General features: G+C 44.0%; 1 protein-coding gene across 1 annotated transcript in view; it reads left to right on the top strand.

Annotated features, from left to right (window-relative positions):
* The window catches only part of HEXB (hexosaminidase subunit beta), a 77,717-nt gene that overhangs the window by 23,804 nt on the left and 32,499 nt on the right, over positions 1–21,414 (top strand). The window lies entirely within an intron of this gene.

The raw sequence follows: 21,414 nt of genomic DNA, 5'->3' as shown, positions 1-21,414 counted from the left end.
CAGCAGCCCCAATACAAAGGTCTTATCCTAAGACAATGTCCTTCAGGGCACTTGGGTGGCTCAGTCAGTTAAGCGTCCAACTTCAGCTCCAGTCATGATCTTGCAGTTCGTGGGTTCAAGCCCCGCGTCGGGCTCTGTGCTGACAGCTCAGAGCCTGGAGCCTGCTTTGGATTCTGTGTCTCCCTCTCTCTCTTTGCCTCTCCCCTGCTCATTCACACTCTCTCTCTCTCTCAAAAATAAGTAAACATTAAACAAAAAATTTTTTTTTGGATAATCAAAAAAAGAAAATGTCTTTCAATTTTGGATTATTACCTTTATAACTGGTAAAATCATATTTTAGATTATCACTAGAGAAATCTCAGTAATTTTTTTAATTGTCTTAGAGGGCACCTGGATGGGTCAGTCAGTTAAATGTGCAACTCTCAATCTCAGCTCAGGGTTGTGAGTTCAAGCCCTGCATTGGACTCTGTGCTGGGCATGAAGCCTACTTGAAAAAAAGATTGCCTTAGAATTCATGCATCCCATCAAAGAGGCCTCTGATCCTCCTGCTCCATAAACTGCATTTGAGAGCTGAACCAGGCAAGAGAAGCAATTATGGCGAGAGTAAGACAGACAAGACATTGACTAGAAGAAAAGGGGCAACTCAAGAAAGTAAGAGGGGCACCTGGGTGGCTCAGTCCGTTAAGTGTCTGACTTCAACTCAGGTCCTGATCTCGTGGTCCGTGAGTTCGAGCCCCGCGTCGGCCTCTGTGCTGACAGCTCAGAGCCTGGAGCCTGTTTCCGATTCTGTGTCTCCCTCTCTCTCTGCCCCTCCCCTGCTCACGCTCTGTCTCTCTCTCTCTAAAATAAATAAACATTTTAAAAACTAAAAAAAAAAAAAAAAGAAAGTAAGAATGTGGGAGCTGGAACCTGGGCACACCCGGCATCCCTCTGGCAGAGAGAGAAGAGAGAGAATGGTGGCAAGAAATCCATTTCTGCTCGGCCTATCTGCCCTTCACGCCAGACTGCAGCAGGCTGAACCACAGGGAGCTATGTCTGTTGGTGTTGGTGAGGGCGTTGTGCAGCAATTGGTCCCCTCCCTGGCTCCCAGCATGACAAGCCCAGAGCTTTCGCACAGGCCAATTGCACTTGTAACAGGCACTCATTAGATTCCCAGAGCATTATGGAAGCTGAATACAAATTGAAGTCCACAGTCGTTGACCCCGAGAGTTATCCTTTGCATGGGAATAGGAGAAAATCACTAGGAGGCCAAGAGGTGGAAAAGCAAAGCTGGGCGGGGGAAGGAGCCCGTGCTAGACAAACCAGTCAGGTCTTCCGCTACCTCAAGAAGTCTTTCCTCTTTTAGTTCCGAATTTTGAAATGGAGTTCTACCTAAAGGAAACCCAACACATAAAAAAATCCAAACCTACAAAACAAACTGGAAGATCGTGCACATTCTGGATGGAGAGTTCATTTTGCATAGTGCAGGATTTCTTCATGACATGAGCCTATGCTTCAGGATTTGAACTCATCAGAATTCTTTAGCAGTGTGTCCATGTGTAATCAGAACACCCTTCATGCGTGCAAAGTGCTTCGTCCTTCGCAAAACACGTCCACAACATGCTTGCCCTCATGACCACTCTATTTAATCCTCATGGCAGCGCTGTCTTTGTGAAAAGAATTGATGTTACTTTCAAAATCGTATGTTTTTGCTCAAAGAGCCAATCTTCATTTGAAAAATAGGTTTGTTTCCAGCTGATTGTAAAATTTGTATGTGCTCGTTGCAGAAAATTGGAAAATGCAGAAGAGTGGAAAAAAGAAAAAAAAACCCTCCACACTCCAAAGAAAACCACCACGATTTTAAGGTTTTTTAAAAAATAATCCTTTAAATTGAAACACAGTTGACATACAACGTTATGGTAGTTTCCAGAATACAGCAGGATTTGGTGTTTGTATATGTTGCAAAATGGTCACCATGGTAAGTCTAGTCACCACACATAGTTACACGGTTTTTTTCTTGTGATGCACACTTTTAAGGTCTACTCTTAGCCACTTTCCAGTATGCAGTAGAGTATTATTAACTATGGTCCCCATGCCATACATTGTGCACCTTACATTCTCATAAGGTTTTCTTTGTCTTCGCACCCTGCATGTTAGTTTCGCTTGGGCATAATACTGGTTAGACCATTTTATTTTCTGCTTTTTTTTTTTTTCCACCCAACATAACGTGCATATTATTTCAGGATGTTTTTCCTCTTAGTGTCATTTTTTTCACAACTGCACACTATAATTTGCTTCATTATTGCCAGTAATGAAATACTTTGCCCATTTTGTTTTGGATCACCCTGCCCGTGTCGTGCACACAAAAATCTAAAACAACTTTTCCATTATAGAATCTACCAACCTAATCACTCTTCCTACTATTGAGTCTTTCCTCCTGTCATTCATTCTTTCATGGACCTCTGTCTGTACAAATCTTTATCTAAAACTATGGCAAACTTTTTCAGGCTCAGTGATCAGAGACGGACCAGGTTCTCCAAAAGAAATGAATGTTTAAGGTGCTCGACTGCCAAAGTGCCTCTCCAAGCCTCATACCAATCTGCACTCCCCAAGTCCCCACTCACCAGCATTGAGTGGGTGTTTTAAAAAATATTTATTTATTGGTGAAACACCGTATCTCATTATGAGGTTAATCTGCATATCTTTGATCACCCCTCAGGTTGGTGCGTCTGTTCAGCAATTTATTAACCAGCTATATTTCATCTGTTATGAAGATTTGGTCCTAGGTCAGAGGCAAACCTCATTTTACTGCGAAGGGGGAAAAAAAAAGCTGGCAGAAGTTATTTCCCCAAGGCTACACCGTCATTAAAAGGGTTAAGTTGGGGGGGAATCCAGTGCAGGGTTTTTGAGGCCTGCTTAAGTAATCGCCCATCCCCACCACCACCGTGGTTGTTTTGGGTTCTTTTAACTCCTCAGTCTTACCTGCAATATCTAACAAAACACGTGCTGTTTAAAGGACACATTCCAAGCTCATTGCTTCTCTGCCACTTTACAAATGAGTGAAGGGAGGCCCACAGACTCACATGGGTGTCTGTTGCACCCTTAGAATCAACTGTTCAACTAAAATGGTGACCTGGTTCCGGGGGCCGGAGTGGCTCAGTCAGTTAGGCATCCCGGTCTTGATTTTGGCTCAGGTCATGATCCCAGGGTCATGGGATTGAGCCCCACATGGGGCTCCAGGCATGGAGTCTGCTTGGGATTCTCTCTCTCCTTCTCTCTGCCCTTCCCCTGCTCCCTCTCCCTCAGAAAGTAACATAAATAAATAAAAAATTTTTTAAATGAAATGGGGGTCCCTGGGTGGCTCTGTCGGTTAAGCATCCGACTTCGACTCAGGTCACCACTTCGAGGTTCATGAGTGGTTGGTGACTTCGAGCCCCACGTTGGGCTCTGTGCTGACAGCTCAGAGCCTAGAGCCTGCTTCAGATTCTGTGTGTGTGTGTCTCTCTCTCTCTGCTCCTCCCCCACTCACTGTCTATGTCTCTCTCTCTCTCTCCCTCTCTCAAAATAAATAAATATTTAAAAATTTAAAAAAATAAAAGAATGACCTGTTTCTGATTGTGTGCCGACTTCTCTTAGGCTTAAGACTTTAGATGCTCACAGCACAGAGATATTTTGTGTTGGAACTTACTGGGCAAGCTAGGAGCAAAATTGAGAAGACTCACGTCCAAGGAAAACCTGTTGGAAGTCAAGGGTTTCAACGTCAGGAGTGGGGGTGGTTTACCACGAGGGACAACAGATAAATCCCACTCTCAGGTGAGACACATTGACAGGGGAAAACAAATATCAGTAAATTATCTGTGAGAGCAAGCCCATTTCTAAAAGATCCAGATAGAGAAAGAACACAACCCCTGCTTTTTAAAGATGGATTGTCTTACAAAGGAGTGCTGAAGAAATGATGCTGATACAAGTTGTTGACCATGTGGCAAAGAATAAATTAGGTTTGGTCCTTCAGGCAACAGGCCAAAATCTGTTCTGGTTAGATTTGTGTTCAATATAGAAATGAAACCATTGGGGTGCCTGGGTGGCTCAGTCCCTTAAGCATCCGACTCTGGCTCAGGTCATGATCTCGCAGTTGGTGAGTTTGAGCCCCATGTCAGGCTCTGTGTTGACAGCTCAGAGCCTGGAGCTGGGTTCAGAATCTGTGTGTGTGTGTGTGTGTGTGTCTCTCTCTCTCTCTGCCCCTCCCCTGCTCATGCTCTGTCTCTGTCTCTCAAAAAATAAATAAATGTTATAAAAATATTTTTTAAATGAAACCATTAAAGAACTCAAAAATACGCATTTAAGAAAAGCCTAAATCTGGGATCTGATTTCAAGGTGGCAAAGCCTCAAAGCCAAAGAAGGAAGACTCTATAAAGGAAAAGATTGAGGGAAAAGTTGAAAGCCTCTAAACAGGAGGGGGGAGAGGGAAGAAGACCTGACAAAACAAATAAAATGTTCCAGCTCATCATCCAAGTTAAAAGGCAAGTATCAAACCAGGAAAACACCGGCAACTCAAAGAGCAGGCAGAGATTACCATCGTCACTGCAGGACCGTCACTAATGTGAGGACACCGCGTGCGTGCTAACAGAATGCTCGCATCCCATTAGGGGCAGACGGGAGCTACACCCCTGAGCACTTTCTGTGGGACAGCACATATTGAAATAAAGTCTTAAAGGTAAAAGCTCATACACTTTACTCCAGTAACTCTACTTCCCAGAAAGATTCAGAGAGCTATAAAAACATTTTTGCATGAAGATATCTGTCATAGATTATTTCTGGCAGTGAAGATTTCTGAAAAATTTAAATGCCGGGTAAGGAACTAGTTCAGTAAAAATGATCTAGCCTTCCAGACTCCTATTTTAAAAGGATACTTAATTAAAGAAAAAAGGTTCCTGGTGTGTGAAGTGACAAAACAGCATAGAGAGCATAATTATAACCTTATAAAAAGAAACATACGTAGGGGCACCTGTGGCTTAGTCGGTTGGGTGTCCACCTTCGGCTCAGGTCACGTTCACGTTGTTTGTGAGTTCACGCCCCGCGTCCAGCTCTGTGCTGACCGCTCAGAGCATGGAGCCTGCTTCGGATTCTGTGTCTCCCTCTCTCTCTCTGCCCCTCTCCTGCTCATGTTCTCTCTCTCTCTCTCTCTCAAAAAAAATAAATAAATAAACATTAAAACAAAGTAAAAAAAGAAAAATACGTATATGAATGGTGAGTGGTAACAACTAGATATAGTTACAATTTTTCAATTTTCGTCTCGTGATTTTCTGTGTTTTGCAGACTTCCTAACCTAAATAAGTAACGTGCATGTGTTTGGTGGTGCCGGTTCCGGTTCCGGGAGAACCATCCCCCTCCCCCACCATACATACACATGTTTAAAACATCTTGTTGGAACCCCACAAAGGACTATAAAATCGAGACTACGCAGGTGGGTTCCCAGCTAAGCTTTCTTAATGAGAAATTGGGAAGGGTGCATAGCAAGTTTGATGAAATCATTTCTTCAGAAAGCTGTAAATATTACAGAAGACACATAAGAACATAAACGGCTGCGTGATCAAAGACCCTGTGGAACACATCCACTAGGAGTGAAGGGAAATTTATAGGCTGAATTCTTCTTCCTCAGCCAGCTCCCTGTGAGTGTCCAGTTTAATGACTGTTTAAGTTATATCCGCAGTTTTCTGAGCCATTCACTTACTTTTCAAGTTTGTAAACCAACACATCAACAATTCCCAATCAATGGGATAGCATTTCTCCAGGGAGCTATGAACATATACCTTGCATTTTAAATGTAATAAAAAGCATGACTAAACATGCCTCTGTTCTTTATAACATAGAAGTACAACATCTGGTCATAAAAAAAAATGCATTATACAGAGTTGTAAGGATGCCAGATACTTATTACAGAGAACTGTTTTATCCATTTAGCCCAATTTTCCAGATGTTTTATTACTTGGAGACAGGAGAATTGTTGAAGCTAGTGATTGAAGCCCATTTATTTCAGGGGGCTCGTCTGCAAGCCATAGGAAGCATTTCAGGGACAAGTAATTTATGACATGCTACAGGGCAATGCTTGAGGAGGGCTGTCATCTCATCTGGTCACAAAAAATCCCAACAAAGGGCAAAATACCCTATTTTAAAAACACCCAGCTTCATTTGCAAAAAAAAAAAAAAAAATGCCTCTTAGGCAAGCACTTAGTTGTCATTTCACATGCAAATGTTATGCACGTAATTGTAGCAATTTCCATAATAGTAGGTCAAGTTGACAGTGACAATGAAAATGGCCCAGGTTGGCTGTGATCAGAGGCCTGGTTCTCATTGTCTACATGCAGCAAAAGTCTCAGACCAGTTGGAAGTCTTGTCCTCCTAAAGACAACGGGATCAGGGGCGCCTGGGTGGCGCAGTCGGTTAAGCGTCCGACTTCAGCCAGGTCACGATCTCGCGCTCCGTGAGTTCGAGCCCCGCGTCAGGCTCTGGGCTGATGGCTCAGAGCCTGGAGCCTGTTTCCGATTCTGTGTCTCCCTCTCTCTCTGCCCCTCCCCCGTTCATGCTCTGTCTCTCTCTGTCCCAAAAAAAATAAATAAACGTTGAAAAAAAAATTAAAAAAAAAAAAAAAAAAGACAACGGGATCAGGTTCACCAGGAGCAGGTGTCACTTCCCCTGTCTTTTTCACCAACAAGTCCCCATCCTTACACACACACACACACACACACACACACACACACACACACCATACAAGGCTTGCAGAGCACTAGCCCTGGAACATGCGTGGAGCTGGCCCTACCTGTCAATCAAAGTAGGATTTTGAGGGGGGAGGGGAATCTTTTTTAGCCTCCCCTCTCTCAAGTTAGCATCCCTGCCTTTGTTTCGCACTCAGGTGGGAAAAGGCTGTCAGGCATCTCAGAGATGTGTTCTCAGGCTAAAAGGGCCACACTGCAGACCGATCTCTGTCAATGTGTCTACAAGCAAGTGTTAGGCAATTTATTTGTTGTTTTTGTTATTCTTGTAAATGTTGGTAGCCTCTGGTATGACCTACAGTGAGGTCTGTGTATCCTCTCCTGGACAACTTTGCTACCGTGTGTTTGATGACAATGAAAGGGAACCTGAGACCAAATTCTGCTGCATGTGCCAGTGTTTATTGACCTACTGGCATAAAAATGATCAGACGGTCCATTCTGGTGAGTTGGGGAAAGGTCCCATCTCTCTTCAGGCGTTCCAACTAGCTGTTTGCTTGAGAGGTTCTCTCCAAGGAGGAACAATAAATATTTTTACATCAGGATTAGCCAAATTTCTAATTGGGTCAGGAAACAGGCCTTGGGGACCAGGCAGAACACAGGGGCACGTCAACATCTGGGAGTCAAGTGCTGCTTCAGAGCTTTGGGACTGGGCTTGCTGGATTCTCAGGTGAGGGCCCTAGGGCGAGTATAGTCTTTCTAGTCACCCACAGCTTTCATTCTGTATGTCACCAGTGGGAAATCATTCCAATTGTTCCTTATGCTAGTCAACTAGCATTCTCTCATTTACATTTCAAACAACAATATTCAAATCTGTAGTAGTTCTGGGGTATATCTTCCTGATTAGGGTACTTCGGGGACTCACTTATCATCCCTAAGGTGTGGCTTTCTGATTCGGGGCCCTCAAATGCTAACTGTTTCCACATGCATCACACTGTTATATACTGGATCATATTAAGCTAAATTATCCCCAGTTATTTGACGTCCGCTATCCACAAAGGGCAGAATGAGAAGGGACAAAGGTTCTCAAAGGACAGACTTCTGTCCTATTGCCCCACAAAGGGGCGGAGCCTGGCGCTTTGATATCCAGCCATAAAATGTCTTGTCTTGGAGGCCGGACCCAGCACAGGCAGGGTCACCTCATGGCGACAGGGATCAGTTACGGGGGAGGGGACGGAGCAGCAAGTGGTCTCAAGAGCGGCTGCAACGTGTCTCTTCCAGCAGCTACTCTTGTTTTTCCTCTTTTGCACACTTTGTTCTTTGATTTTGAATTCTGCTTGGCACTTCTCAGTCCTCATTCTGTTTTTTTCTTTACAGCTCCTTTATAACTTCTTGTTCAACTTCCTTCTAGATTGTGGGTTGTGGGGGGAGGGACGCAGCTCTTCCAGATTCAGGCTTCAGCAGCAGAGGCTGCCACTTTCGTCACCAACTAAGAGCGTTTCTTTCTTTTCTGTTTTAAGTTTGAGCCAGCCAGGCGCTCCTAGCGGCCAAGAGCATTTCAGAGAGGCAGCCTACCCCAGTGGGAAGAGACCAGAGACCGAGCACGTGTGGTTGGGCCAAATGGAGGTCAAATCCCACCCCTCAAACTTCCTCATCTGTAAAATGAGCCTAAATTTCTGTACCTTGTCATAAGGATTTCAGAGACTGTGTGTAAAGATTCTGATAAAAGCAGGGCTTTTAAAACGATAGCTCTGGGGCGCCTGGGTGGCTCCACCGGTTGGGCGTCTGACTCTGGCTCAGGTCCTGATCACATGGTTTGTGAGTTGGAGCCCCGTGTCAGGTTCTGTGCTGACAGCTCAGAGCCTGGAGCCTGCTTCGGAGTCTGTGTCTCCTTCTCTCTCTGCCCCTCCACAACTTGTGCTCTGTCTCTCTGTCTCTCAAAAAATAAATAAATGTAAGAAAAAAAATTAAAAAAACAAAAACAAAAACGATAGCTCTTAGGCCCCAGGAGCCTCTTGCTGTGAGCAGAGCACCCGTAGGGACACATGCACACAAAAGTCAGGATCAGGCAGAGGTAACTAAACTGTAATTCATTAAGTATTCTAATTATCTTTAATTTTGAGTAATTTAATCTATAAAGGATTGAATCTCATCTCATTCTTTTTTTAATTGTACACATTTTTGAGTGCAGCAAATAAGGTTGAACATTTGTCCATATGTTCAGTAACTGAGTGCGTTTCCTTATTTGGACACATGGCCTCTGGCAATTTTTCTTTAGAATGTTTATTGCTCTGCATGATGCCATTAGTGGCTGTATTTGCCACAATGTTTTTTAAAGTTCAAAGAGCACCTTTTGTTTTGGATTACTTTTCTGACATGCAAAAGTTTAATACTTTTTTTTTTAAACTACTGATTTGTTTCCTTTATGAGCATCACCCAAATCTAAGCTAAAAAGGAGACAGTCCTCCCTCTCCAAAGATTTAATCAATATTCACTCTCAATTTCTCCTAAGCTTTTATTTTTTTTTAATGTTTTTTAATGTTTATTTATTTTTGAGGCAAAGAGACAGAGCAAAGCGGGGAAGAGGTAGAAAGAGAGGAAGACACAGAATCCAAAGCAGGCTTCAGGCTCTGAGCTGTCAGCACAGAGCCCGGCATGGGGCTCAAACCCACAAACCATGAGATCATGACCTGAGCTGAAGTCAGATGCTGAACCGACTGAGTCACCCAGGCACCCCTCAATTTTTTCTAGGTTTTTAAAACTAACTTCATCAATACATCTGGAATTGATTTTGGGAAGGCTGAGATAAAGACCTGAACTGATTTTTCCTCCAACCTTATCAATTATTCCTATATCATTTATTGACAATCCATTTCTGCCTTAATCTGTGATACCTTCTTGACAGCATATGTTAAATTCTTACATCTAATAAGGTCCACATCGGGGCCATCAATTCTGTGATATCAACCTGTGTGCCTCTTCCTAGAGCGACACCCCACTAACTGCAGAATGTTAATAAGCAGAGTTGCGGGTTGGAGGCGATGAAGGGGGCCAAGGAGGCTGGCAGAGAAGAGAGGGAAGGACTTCCGGGGCAGATAGTGCCATTGGAGCATAAATAGGGCAAAGGGGAAGGTCGAAGCCTCATAAAAGGGTGAAAAGTAGATACCTCAGTTTGGCTGGAGATGAGGGAAATAAGGGACTGGGGAGAAGAATTACATGGGAATGCAGAAAGGAATGCAAAGTGTGACGGGCTGGGGCCCCAGGTCAACAAGAAAGTGCCCTGTGTAGTGCTATAGGGATATGTAATTCGGGAACGCATCTTATTGCTGTCCTTAAGAGCTAAGGAGGTGCACAGAAACACTGAAGATAAAATGCCAGCTGTAAGAAGGGGTGACAATGCCACAAGAGCATCCTCAACAAAGCTCCAGGGCCATGAGACTCATCCTACCCAGATGTGACCTCACTTCTGCCAAATCTCCGGAGGACTAGAAACAATCCTACATGTTTACCACCCAACGAAGGGTAAAACCAATGGTGGTATATCCATACAATGGAGTATGGCTCCGCAAGAGATAGGAATCAACCCCTGATACATGCTACAATATGCATGAATCTCAAAATAATTATGCTGAGTTTAAAAAAAAGACCAAGGAAGAGAACATACGGTATGATTTCTTTAAAATTCTGGACCATTCAAACTAATCTATGGTGATAGAAAGCTGATCAGTTGTTTGGATGGAAGATGAGGTGAAGGGGGGCCAGAGTGGAGAGGACAGGGCAGGAGGAAGGGGTTGCAAAAGGGCCAGAGGAAACATTTTGGGGTGGTAGATATGTCCATTATCTTGATTTTGGTGATGGCTCCACTGTTACATAAAAATTACCAAATTGCACAAAGTGTGTGTGTGTGTGTGTGTGTGTTTATAATATCAGTTATATATATATATATATATATATATACAGTTATATATAATTACATATATATATTATATGTCACTTATATATTCAATAAAGTTGTAAAAAAAATTCCTAAACTCCCAAGATGAGCTTGGTACACAATGAGGCTGTGAACCCCTAGATATTTGAGCTGCTTCCTGGTTCTCAGACTCTGTTCATGATGGGAGGGTTCGTGGTGGATATTAGGGAAGTATTTTCTTGTCGTGGAGTCCAGCGCCTTCGAAAGTCCAGGTAGTGGCCACTCCTTTACTGTAGGTCATCCCTGACTCTCTCCTGGGACTCAGGGCTGATGAGATCTGTGCGGTTTGCTCTTGTGAGTTTCCCATCTGATCTGTTTCTGGTGTTGCAGTGGATGCGATGTTTGTTCTCAGGGCATACCCCCACCCTAACCCTCTCTGGCCTCGTGACAGGTTAACCCGTCAGATGGGGTGGCCATGCATTCCTCACCTCCCTGCCTGTGGTATACCTGTGGGCCATCTAGGCTACATGCCCCTCTGCTCAGTTGGGGCAGCTCTCCAGGGCAGCCCATGGCTCCCTTATCTGACAGGCACGTCTTCAACAAAAGGAAACAGTTCCTGTTCAGTGCCCTCCTGGAGGCTCCTGACTGAGCTTTCTGGTCCTCCACACAGCACACCACACAGTGCTTCATGCCAACACTGCCCACAGCACTTCTGCAAGCTCCAGCTGCCTTCGAGTCCCAGTGAGAAGTGAACCCTCATTCCACGCCCTGTGTCAACCTCACGTTTTCTCGGTGATTCTTTTGGGGTCTCCCAGCGTCTGAAGCAACAGACGACTGAATGCCAGCCTCCAACCCCCAAGAACTTGGCTCTCCCCAGGAAGACAAACTGTCCAACCTCTCTCTAGACCTCGTCATGTGGGAGGGCAGGGCAGGCGGACGTGTAGACCCAGCAGCGATGCCCTCCCAGGAGAGCCTGCACCTGTCCACCCGTTTAGCTAGTGCCAAGTCTTCTTACCTAAAGGACTGTCCTCTCGGTCTGCCTGACTCACTGACATACATCAAATCAAGCCCCTTTGCCATTACAGTTCCCAGTCCCACCCGGTTCAGATTGCTGCATCGTGACGTCTCACATACCAAGACAAATTGTGGAGGGCGAGAGGAGGGTAAAGCAGGGATGTTTTGGGGAAGAGTGGGAGACAGGCAGTTGCCAACATGACCTTTACCCTCAATATGGAGAACTGGTTGTAGAAGTCTTCTGTTACCTTCTTGTGGATCTTGGTCTTTTGTGGCATCGCAGCAGCCTTTGGTCACCAAATGTTTCCAGATGGATTTGGGATTTTGTTTGTTTGTTTAGCATCTTGGTAGTCGGTATGCATGAACAGATTAAATGAACAGCCAAGTTGTGTAAATACTGCTCATCAGTGGAGGAAGGCGAAGGTGGAGTGTTGGAGGAGAGAGTGAGCCTAGTTTCCCACCGGGCGGCATTGTTGATAAGGGAGTGAGAGATTGTTTCTACAGCTCATCTTAGCGAAACAGGAGGAAATACTTACCAGTTGCCAGAGCAGATTTAACTCAAACCCTCTGGCCCTTCTGGAAGAGCCCAGTTTAGTACTCGCATGCCAAATGGAGCTCAGCCTCCGTTTTCAGGACTGCGGTGACAGAATACACAAATATTTCAGGATTGTTTATGGATATGCCTTGAGAGCAGAGAAATGTGGTCAGAGGGAAGCTCTCCATCCAATATCAGGAGCTTCCTCCTTGCCACAGGCTACTCATGCTTTTTCAGGAGTTAGGCTGCTTTGCCCACCTGTCTGCCCAGGTCCTGGGCTGTCTGTCCTCAACTAATTGTATCACCTTTCTGAGGGCGCTAAATTTGCTCATTCAGCACCCATCCATTTCAACCTCCTTCTAGTATGTCATCCTACAGAGGTTTTTCTTTCTCTCTGAAAGTAGAGCATTCCTATGAAAACTTTCATAAGTCCAAATGGCGTAAAGTGAAGAAGCAATTAGCATTAACTTACGTGGAAAAATTGGGGGGCATTCCCAGACCCCCCAAAAAAACCCGTCTCTTGGCTTTTCTGATACCTTTTGAGAAAAAACACAGACCTCGCAGACACGTCAACCCTATGTGGGCTTGATGCTGAGATGCTGAGTGTAGTTCCCTGGGAAGGAGCTTGGTGGCGCCATTCTCGCTGCTGCTGGGGGTGAGCGCAGCCTCCATGAAACGCTCGCTGCAAAACAAACGCCGAATGCTGTTTTTGCTTTTCGCCTTTTTTCATAAAAGAGAAAATCCTCTTTGAATTTCTTTCTGTTAGTGACAATAGGTCCTAATGTAGGTCTCTCATAACAGCAAGTTGTCCGAAATGTGAACTTTCAAAAAGTGGGGACACCTGTATTACACAGCCTATGAAACTATCCTTGCTCTGGGATTCCGTGTTCTTTAGTGTCGGCCCATTCACTGTGGTACCTTGAGAGCTGAACTCAGAAGTGAGTTAAGTGAAGACAGGGGGGCCTGGGTGGCTCAGTCAGTGAAGTCTCCGACTTTGGCTCGGGTCATGATCTCATAGTTGGTGGGTTTGAGCCCCGTGTCAAGCTCTGTGCTAACAGCTCTGAGCCTGGAGCCTGCTTTGGATTCTGTATGATCCCTCTCTTTCTGCCCCTCTCCCATTTGCTCTCTCTCTCTCTTTCTCTGTCACTCAAAAATAAATAAATGTTGGGGCGCCTGGGTGGCGCAGTCGGTTAAGCGTCCGACTTCAGCTAGGTCACGATCTCGCGGTCCGTGAGTTCGAGCCCCGCGTCAGTCTCTGGGCTGATGGCTCAGAGCCTGGAGCCTGTTTCCGATTCTGTGTCTCCCTCTCTCTCTGCCCCTCCCCCGTTCATGCTCTGTCTCTGTCCCAAAAATAAATAAAACGTTGAAAAAAATAAAAAAAAAAAATTAAATAAATAAATAAATAAATGTTTAAAAAAAATTTTTTTTTAAAGTGGAGACAGAGACAGTGCATGAGGTATCTCTTTTACTGGTAAAGATTGGAGCTGAGCTGGAGGACTTCTAGAATTACAGCTGTAGTAAAGTCTTCTCCATCAGGCATTTGGCTCTCTAGTCACAAAGGAGCAGTTGCTGGAGGAAATTCGGCCAAGAGTCAAGTTATTCAGCTCTCACAAGATCCTATGAGCCTCTGTACCTGCGGTTAATATCCTGTACTCTGATACCCTGTAGTTGATTTCTGCTAAAGCTAGCTGGAGTGGATTCTGTGCCCTACAACTAAGCCTTGAATGACTAATAAATTGTCCGCCCACAAGCCTCAGTTAAAACTATAAATTTCCTGAATGCCTCTTCCCCCCTCACTCCCCATGGCTAATTGGTCCACAAATATCATCTAAATAAGTTGTTTTATTTATTTTATTTTTTTTAACATTTAGTTATTTTTGAGACAGAGAGAGACAGAGCATGAACGGGGAGGGTCAGAGAGAGGGAGACACAGAATCTGAAACAGGCTCCAGGCTCTGAGCTGTCAGCACAGAGCCCGACGCGGGGCTCGAACTCACGGACCGCGAGATCATGACTTGAGCTGAAGTCGGACGCCTAACCGACCAAGCCACCCAGGCGCCCCTAAATAAGTTGTTTTAAAAAAAGAATTATTATGACACTTGCTAAAATGGTAAGGAAGACTTTATTCAAGACGATTGCGATAGGTGTCAAAACTACCAAGAGAGATTGGGATCAACTCTGAATACAACAAAGACAGCTATGGGTTTACGGGTTTATAGCCAACAAGCAAAATTGGGGTGGGGGCATCACTGGATGGAATATTACTAAAAGGAAACATCAGGAGTAGTAGAGATTCTTGCTAAACCAACCTAGCAGGGTTCTTGTCGAAGGAGGCCCGGGTGATGAGATATCAAGTGTGGGGGGATTCTTGATGAATGGACTTACCAGGATTCTTGCTGGAACTGGGCTCTGCTAGGCAGGAAGGGGGCTCGAAAAGGCCTGACCAAAGTTCAAAGAGAGTCTCTTTGTCAGTTGATAGATGAAAACGTGCTCAGCACAGGACAACAAGAGGCTGTACCAGTTCTCTTTCTCTTCCCCATTTTGCTAACATCTTAGGTCGGGCTGGGAGGGAGGCCAAAGCTCAGTGATTGAAGTAACTGAAGGTCAGGGTGCCCGGGACAGGGCCATACCAACGAGGAAGGGATGTGGTCACAGACCTGGGTGGTGACAGATTCTGTGCCATCGTGTGCATCGTGTTAGGGAACTTGTATTTTCTTCTAGGGGCAGTGGGAAACAAGCCACTGAAGTGTTGTGAAGAAGGAAGTGACATGACTTCGTTTACATTTTACAAAGAAGATTTTGGCAGCTGTTTCCACTCGGTTGAGGTAGGGGTGAGGCTGGTGGGATGAACAGCCAGTGGAAAAATCTTTCCAGGCCAATCTACCTCATTCTTTTGTCATTTCTAGGGAGAAATTACAGGGGTGGAGAAGGAGGGGGATTCTATTAACATAAGCAATGAAGAATGAAAGACCTAGGAACATGCCTAAGAAATAAGAAAGTCCATGAAAAGTAGTCTATGAGACTCTGGAGACAAGCATAAAACAACTTTATAAATTAAGAGAAAGTATTTCCAAGCTGGAAGACTCAGTAATGTCAGTTCTCTCCCAACTGACCTACAAAATCAGTGCCATTCCAATTATATTCAACAACTTTCCTGAACCTTGGCAATCAAGCCTTTAAGTTTACGTGGAAGGAAATATGATTAGAAATGCCCAGAAGTCTTAGAAATAAGAACAATGTATATGTATGCCCTTCAAGATATCAAAGCATAATTCAAAATTACAGCGATTTAAACTTTTTTTTAAGGTTTATTTATTTTTGAGAGAGAGACAGAGCACGAGTCAGGGAGGGGCAGAGAAGGAGACAGAATCCAAAGCAGAGCTCCAGGCTCTGAGCTATCAGCACAGAGCCTGATGCGGGGCTCAAACTCACAAACTGTGAGATCACGACCTGAGCCGAAGTCGGACACTTCACCGACCGAGCCACCCAGGCACTCAAAATTACAATGATTTAAATAGCATAATACTTTAGCATAATACATAATACATGCATAATAGCATAATACAATGATTTAAATAGCATAGCACTTGGCACAGGGAAAGATACGTAGGCCCACAGAACAGAGACCCCCAAACAGAATGAACACATCTTGGTGCAAACTGTTTTAAAATTACAGGAAGTATCTTAAATCCGTGAAGAAAGAATGGCCTGTTCAATAAATGGCCTTTTGACAATTGACTATCCATTTGGGTGGAAAAAAAGCTACAGCCTTACTATGCACAAAGACAAACATCAGCTGGAGAGTAGTAAGCTCCTTAAAAACAAAACTATAAAAGCATTAGAAGAAAATAGGAGAATTTTTATCATCTTTGAATCCTAATCAAGTTCTGAAGCCATAAAATGAAAACTGACAAATTAAATAAAAATAAAAAAAAAAGGTAAAACCAATTTAAGACAAAATAGCACACGAGGTAAAAGACAATGGAGGGATGGGAAAAGATGTGTGCAATATACAGGAGAGATTATTATCTATAATTTAACAACCACTCATACAAATCACTAAAGAAAGAAAACAACCCTAAGGATATGAAATGGCTCTTACTACAAGAATATGCAAAATGGCCATTTTTTTTTCAACCTCGCAAGTAACAAAGGAAGTACAGACTAAAACCATTGATAAAGTTGAAAACGATGAATAGTATTGTGATATGAACAGTCTCCTACACTGTCACCTGTTTTGGAGAGAAATTTGGCACCATCTATCAAAATTTTATTTGTATGCATCTTTTAAGGTGTTGTTAATTTCTCACATGACAGTAGATTAAAAAAAAAAATCATTTTGATCCCTGGAAGTAAGGCGTGGCCATGACGAACACCTAAAATGTGGGAGTGACTTTGGACTCAGGCAGTGGACAGAAGCTGGAGTGATTTTGGAGACAGGGTTTGTGAAAGCATGATGGGCCTGGAAAAGACCGTTAGTGGAAGGACATAGACCAGAGGAGGCTCGCTTACGGGAGAGCAAGGAAAACCTTACTGGAATGTGGAAGAAATGTGATCCTTGTGACACTGGCAGAAAGATCACGATGGCCTTCCGTGATGAAGAGAGTGGAAGATGCGCCTGCTAATGAATATGGGGTCTAACTAAGGAGATTTCCAGCTAGAAGATTCAAGGTGCCGTCCAGGTGTATCTTTCCACTATACTAAAGTATGAGAGGAGCAAGGTAAAGGAAGGAAGGACTGTGAAACATAAAGCAGTCAAGGCTTAATTGTTTTTTTTTAAACAATTTTAAACCACATTTTCTAGGCAAGGCAGCCAGGGAAAATGAAGACTTGGCTTTCAGGCAGGGATGGATCCCAGGTTCTCTCAGGAAAACATGGTCTAAACACGAAACCAGGGGCGCCCGGGTGGCTCAGTCGGTTAACGTCCGACTCTTGATTTTGGCTCAGGTCTTGATATCACAGTCCGTGTGTTCGAGCCCTGGGTTGGGCTCTGCACTGGCAGTGCAGAGCCTGCTTGGGATTCTCTCTGTACCTCTCTCTGCCCCTCCCCGTTTGTGTTCTCACGTGCTTTCTCTCAAAATAAATAAATAGACTGGGGCACCTGGGTGGCTCAGTCGGTTAAGCGTCCAATTTCGGCTCATGTCATGATCTCGTGGCACATGAGTTCGAGCCCCACATCAGGCTTTGTGCTGACAGCTCAGAGCCTGGAACCTGCTTCAGATTCTGTGTCTCCCACTCTCTCTACCCCTCCCCTGCTCACGCTCTGTGTATGTCTCTCTCTCTCTCAAAAATAAATAAACATTAAAATAAAAAAATAAGGCAAACCTTAAGAGACTTAAAAACTGAGAATAAACTGAGGGTTGATGGGGGGTGGGAGGGAGGGGAAAGTGGGTGATGGGCACTGAGAAGGGCACCTGTTGGGATGAGCGCTGGGGGTTGTATGGAAACCAATTTGACAGTAGATTTCATATTCAAATAAATAAATAAATAAATAAATAAATAGACTTAAAAAAATAAACATGAAATCTAGGTTGTGAATATAAAATCCCTTAAGACCTCAGAAAGATCTATTGTGGTGTCTCAGAGTATCTGACAATGAGACAAAAGGTCATTTAAATATTTTAACACTTTGTTGGACAGATCCTCTCAAACAATAGGGTTTCTAAGAATCCTGTTCCCAGCAGCTGCCCACAGTAGCGAAAGGCACATATTGAAGATTTGGTGCATATAGCTTTTGTCTAATGGCATGAACCTCAGTGAGATTCACAGAGAATCAACAATTTAAAAAAAAGTTTTTAATGTTTATTTAATTTTGAGAGAGAGACAGCGACAGAGCATGAGCATGAGCAGGGAAGGGGCAGAGAGAGAGAATGAGACACAGAATCTGAAGCAGGCTCCAGGCTCTCAGCTGTCAGCACAGGGCCCAACATAAGGCTCGAACGCACAAACCGCGAGATCACGACCTGACCCGAAGTCGGACGCTCAACCGACTGAGCCACCCAGGCGCCCCAGAGTTAACAATTTTTAACAGAAATGTATCAGCAGAAATGCTACCAGTTTGAACTGAGACACAGTTGGAAAAGTGACAGATGAAATGACGTCTTTGGACCTGCAAATTTCTACAAGAAATCTACTCAGGTGCAACCACATACTACTTTCCAAGAACAAGGAAAAATGACTCAAGGCAGAACCCAAAGCCAGACACTGGAGTCAAGAGTCATAGAGAATTATTTTGAATCTTTGACTCCTTATCAAGCAACTTCCAAAATTTGCTTGGCGGACTTTGGGAATTGCTATAAACCCCTCAGTGCTTCTCATTGTCTCTCTTTTGAACAGAACCGTCTCTGTTGGTTATTCTAAGTCTGTCCCACCATCGTATTTTACATGTGTGGGGGTACAGATAACTTGTCTCTAGATTAAGAGACTCTCTTGTCTATAGAGTCACAGAAACTGTACTTGAGGATATTTACGAATACATTTAGGAGATTCATCCATGCTTAGTACTAATTTAGATGCCAACCTTCTGAATTTCATGGAAATGTTCTAAAAGGATGAGACTTGGGGGGGTTCTTTGGAGGAAGGGGATACGTTTTGTATGTGGGAGGAATATAAGCAATTTGTGGTCAGAGGGTAGACTCCACCCTTGAAAAAGTGTAGCCTAATTTCTCCCCCCTTGAACGTGGCTGTGGTTAGTAACTGACTTCTAAGGGATTGAATATGGTGGAAGCATCCTGACAAGAGGAAGCCAAAGAAAGGTGTTGTGGCTTCCTTATTTTTCTTTTTTTTTTCTTTTTTATTTTTTATTATATGAAAACCTTATTGTTCTTGTTCTCGCTCGGTTCACTTGGCCTTGGGGAAGCCAGCGGCCATGTTGTAAATATGCACAATAAACCTTATGGAGTCACATGACAAGTAACTGAGGACTTCAGCCAACAGCCAATAAGTAACTCCGGTCTCTTGCCAATAGCCAGGTCGGCTAGCTTAGAATCACTTAGCCTCCAGCATTAGCCAAGCCTTTAGGAAAATGGCTTCAGATGATCGCAACCTCATGAGAGACTCAGCCAGCCTCACCCAGCGAAGATTCCTGAATTCCTGATCCACAGAAATTGTGAGGTATCTGTTATCTTATCATGTATTATTTGTTGTTTTGAGCTCCTATGTTTTGCAGTAATTTGTTACACAGCAATAGATAGCTAATACACAAGGCGAAGTTGCCATTGAAGAAATGGCAATTGCAACAATATGAATTGGAGATTGAACCTTGGAGAAATTATGCTGTTAGCCTTCAATTAACTGTAGGAAGTGGCGGTGAAGATGAATATTGCAAATTAAGTTTGTATTAATTATAAGAAGAGGGACTAATAAGGTGGCACTGGTGCTTGCTGTAATGGAATAACTATATTTTAAGCATGCCCCACAAATCCTCTTTGAAGTCTTTTCTTATAGGTCTTCGCCAAAATTTTCAGAATTCTTACCATAGCACATATGTGGTTTGGGCTTGCCTAGTATCCTTTTCTCTTTCTTCGGGTAACAGATCACTTTGTTAAAAAACAAAACTCAACAGAGTAAATTTTAAGATCTAATTGTCTTTATTAAGTGATTCATGAATTGGGCAGCATTCCCATGTAGCAAAGTAGTGGGGAGCTCCACTGAGCTAAATAAGGGAAAGGTTTTTTAAGGCAAGAGGCAGGGGGAGGGTGGCGCACCTGGGTGGCTTAGCTGGTTAAGTGTCCGACTCTTGGTTTCGGCTCAGATCATGATCTTAATGGTTCGTGGGTTCGAGCCCACACTGGGCTCTGTGCTGAGATTCTCTCCCTCTCTCTCCCCTCTCTGTCTCTGCCCTTACCCAACTTGTTCTCTCTCTCAAAATAAATAAACAAAAATTAAAGCAAGAGAGGGCATTAAAAAGAAGAAGAAAAGAATTTGTTAGCAAGGAATACTCTGTTTAGGCAAGGTTGTGCTCCTTAGGAGAGTGTATGGGGTCTACCCGTAAATTTCCTAGTATTGACCATAAAATTCCATGTTGATTGGTTAAAGGTTACATTCCTGGGGAGTTGAAATTGTATTTAGGTTAGGTATTAAGTTTTGGTTTACTGACTTGGGGCTTTAACCTGAGTGATGCCATTTTGGGACTGCAGTTTGTTTGTTTTTGTTTAATTTATTTTTTGAGAGAGAGGGAGAGAGAATCCCAAGCAGGCTCCGTAGAGTCAGCGAAGAGCCAGGTGGGGGGCTTGAACTCATGAACCTGAGCAGAAATCAAGAGTTGGACACCCAACCAACTCAGCCACCCACATGCCCCCGTAGTTTTCTCTTCAATAACCTCTTCTTTGGGGAACATCAGCACCCTCCATCCCACGTTGGGTCATAGAACTTAACTCCTTTGCCTTAGGTGTGCTATCAAACTTGTCAATTGGGATCCTTTTTCAGGACTGAGGGGGATGAGTAAGGGGCATAAGCTTCCCTGAGGGGTTGTCCTTGCCACCCAGGAAGAGGGCTATCATGAAGAGCCGGTCTGACAATGAAGCCAATATGGAGAAAAAATGAGTTGAAAAATAGAGGAGTGTAAGCAGGGGAGAGGGGCAAGGGGAGGGAAAGAGGGAGAGAGATGACATTTGAACCCTTGCCACACTGGACCTAATGACATTGTTTCTGCTTGCTTCTAGATCTGCTGTTTTATCTCCAAAGATGCAGAGAGGCCTGCCACAATAAACATTGAGGCTGCTCTCAGGAATTCTCTATAAACGGAATTACTTTTTTTTCTTGAGTGGGGATGGGAGTTTCCAGGCTGTCAGATACTTAGGGCTGAGTCACCGTAGCACGCTACCCAATTTCCTATTTAGCAATCTTATTCTAACATTGCTTTATTCAATTACCTTTCGAACCTGACTTATTTAATAGTTAGTTGAACAAAATAGTTGACACATTTTTGTTCTATTTTGTAACTGTCACGCTTATAATTGCTTCGAAAATGGCAGTGTGGCAATATGAATCGCTCATTGTAATACACTGCCTGTTTGTATCATCTGCCTAATTAACTGGGCCCACGGCGTCCCCGTGAAGTCTCGCGAAGTCCTCCGCCAAGATCCACTGAGAAAACCTTTTGCCTAATTTTGAACCTCCCACCTGCTGACAAGTCTGCCCCCCGGGGTTCCGACGGGAGGCTACGGTTCAAGCTGAACGGCGGTCAGGGGCGGTCTGGGCTGGGGCGCAAGCCTCCGGAGCCCCCGCCGGCCCAGCCCCTCGCCGCGTTTCCCGGGGCCTCCCCT

This window comes from Herpailurus yagouaroundi, unplaced genomic scaffold, assembly GCF_014898765.1.
Source record: "Herpailurus yagouaroundi ecotype Mexico unplaced genomic scaffold, PumYag 29, whole genome shotgun sequence".
Taxonomy (NCBI): domain Eukaryota; kingdom Metazoa; phylum Chordata; class Mammalia; order Carnivora; family Felidae; genus Herpailurus; species Herpailurus yagouaroundi.
This window is presented reverse-complemented; position numbering and strand designations above follow the sequence as displayed.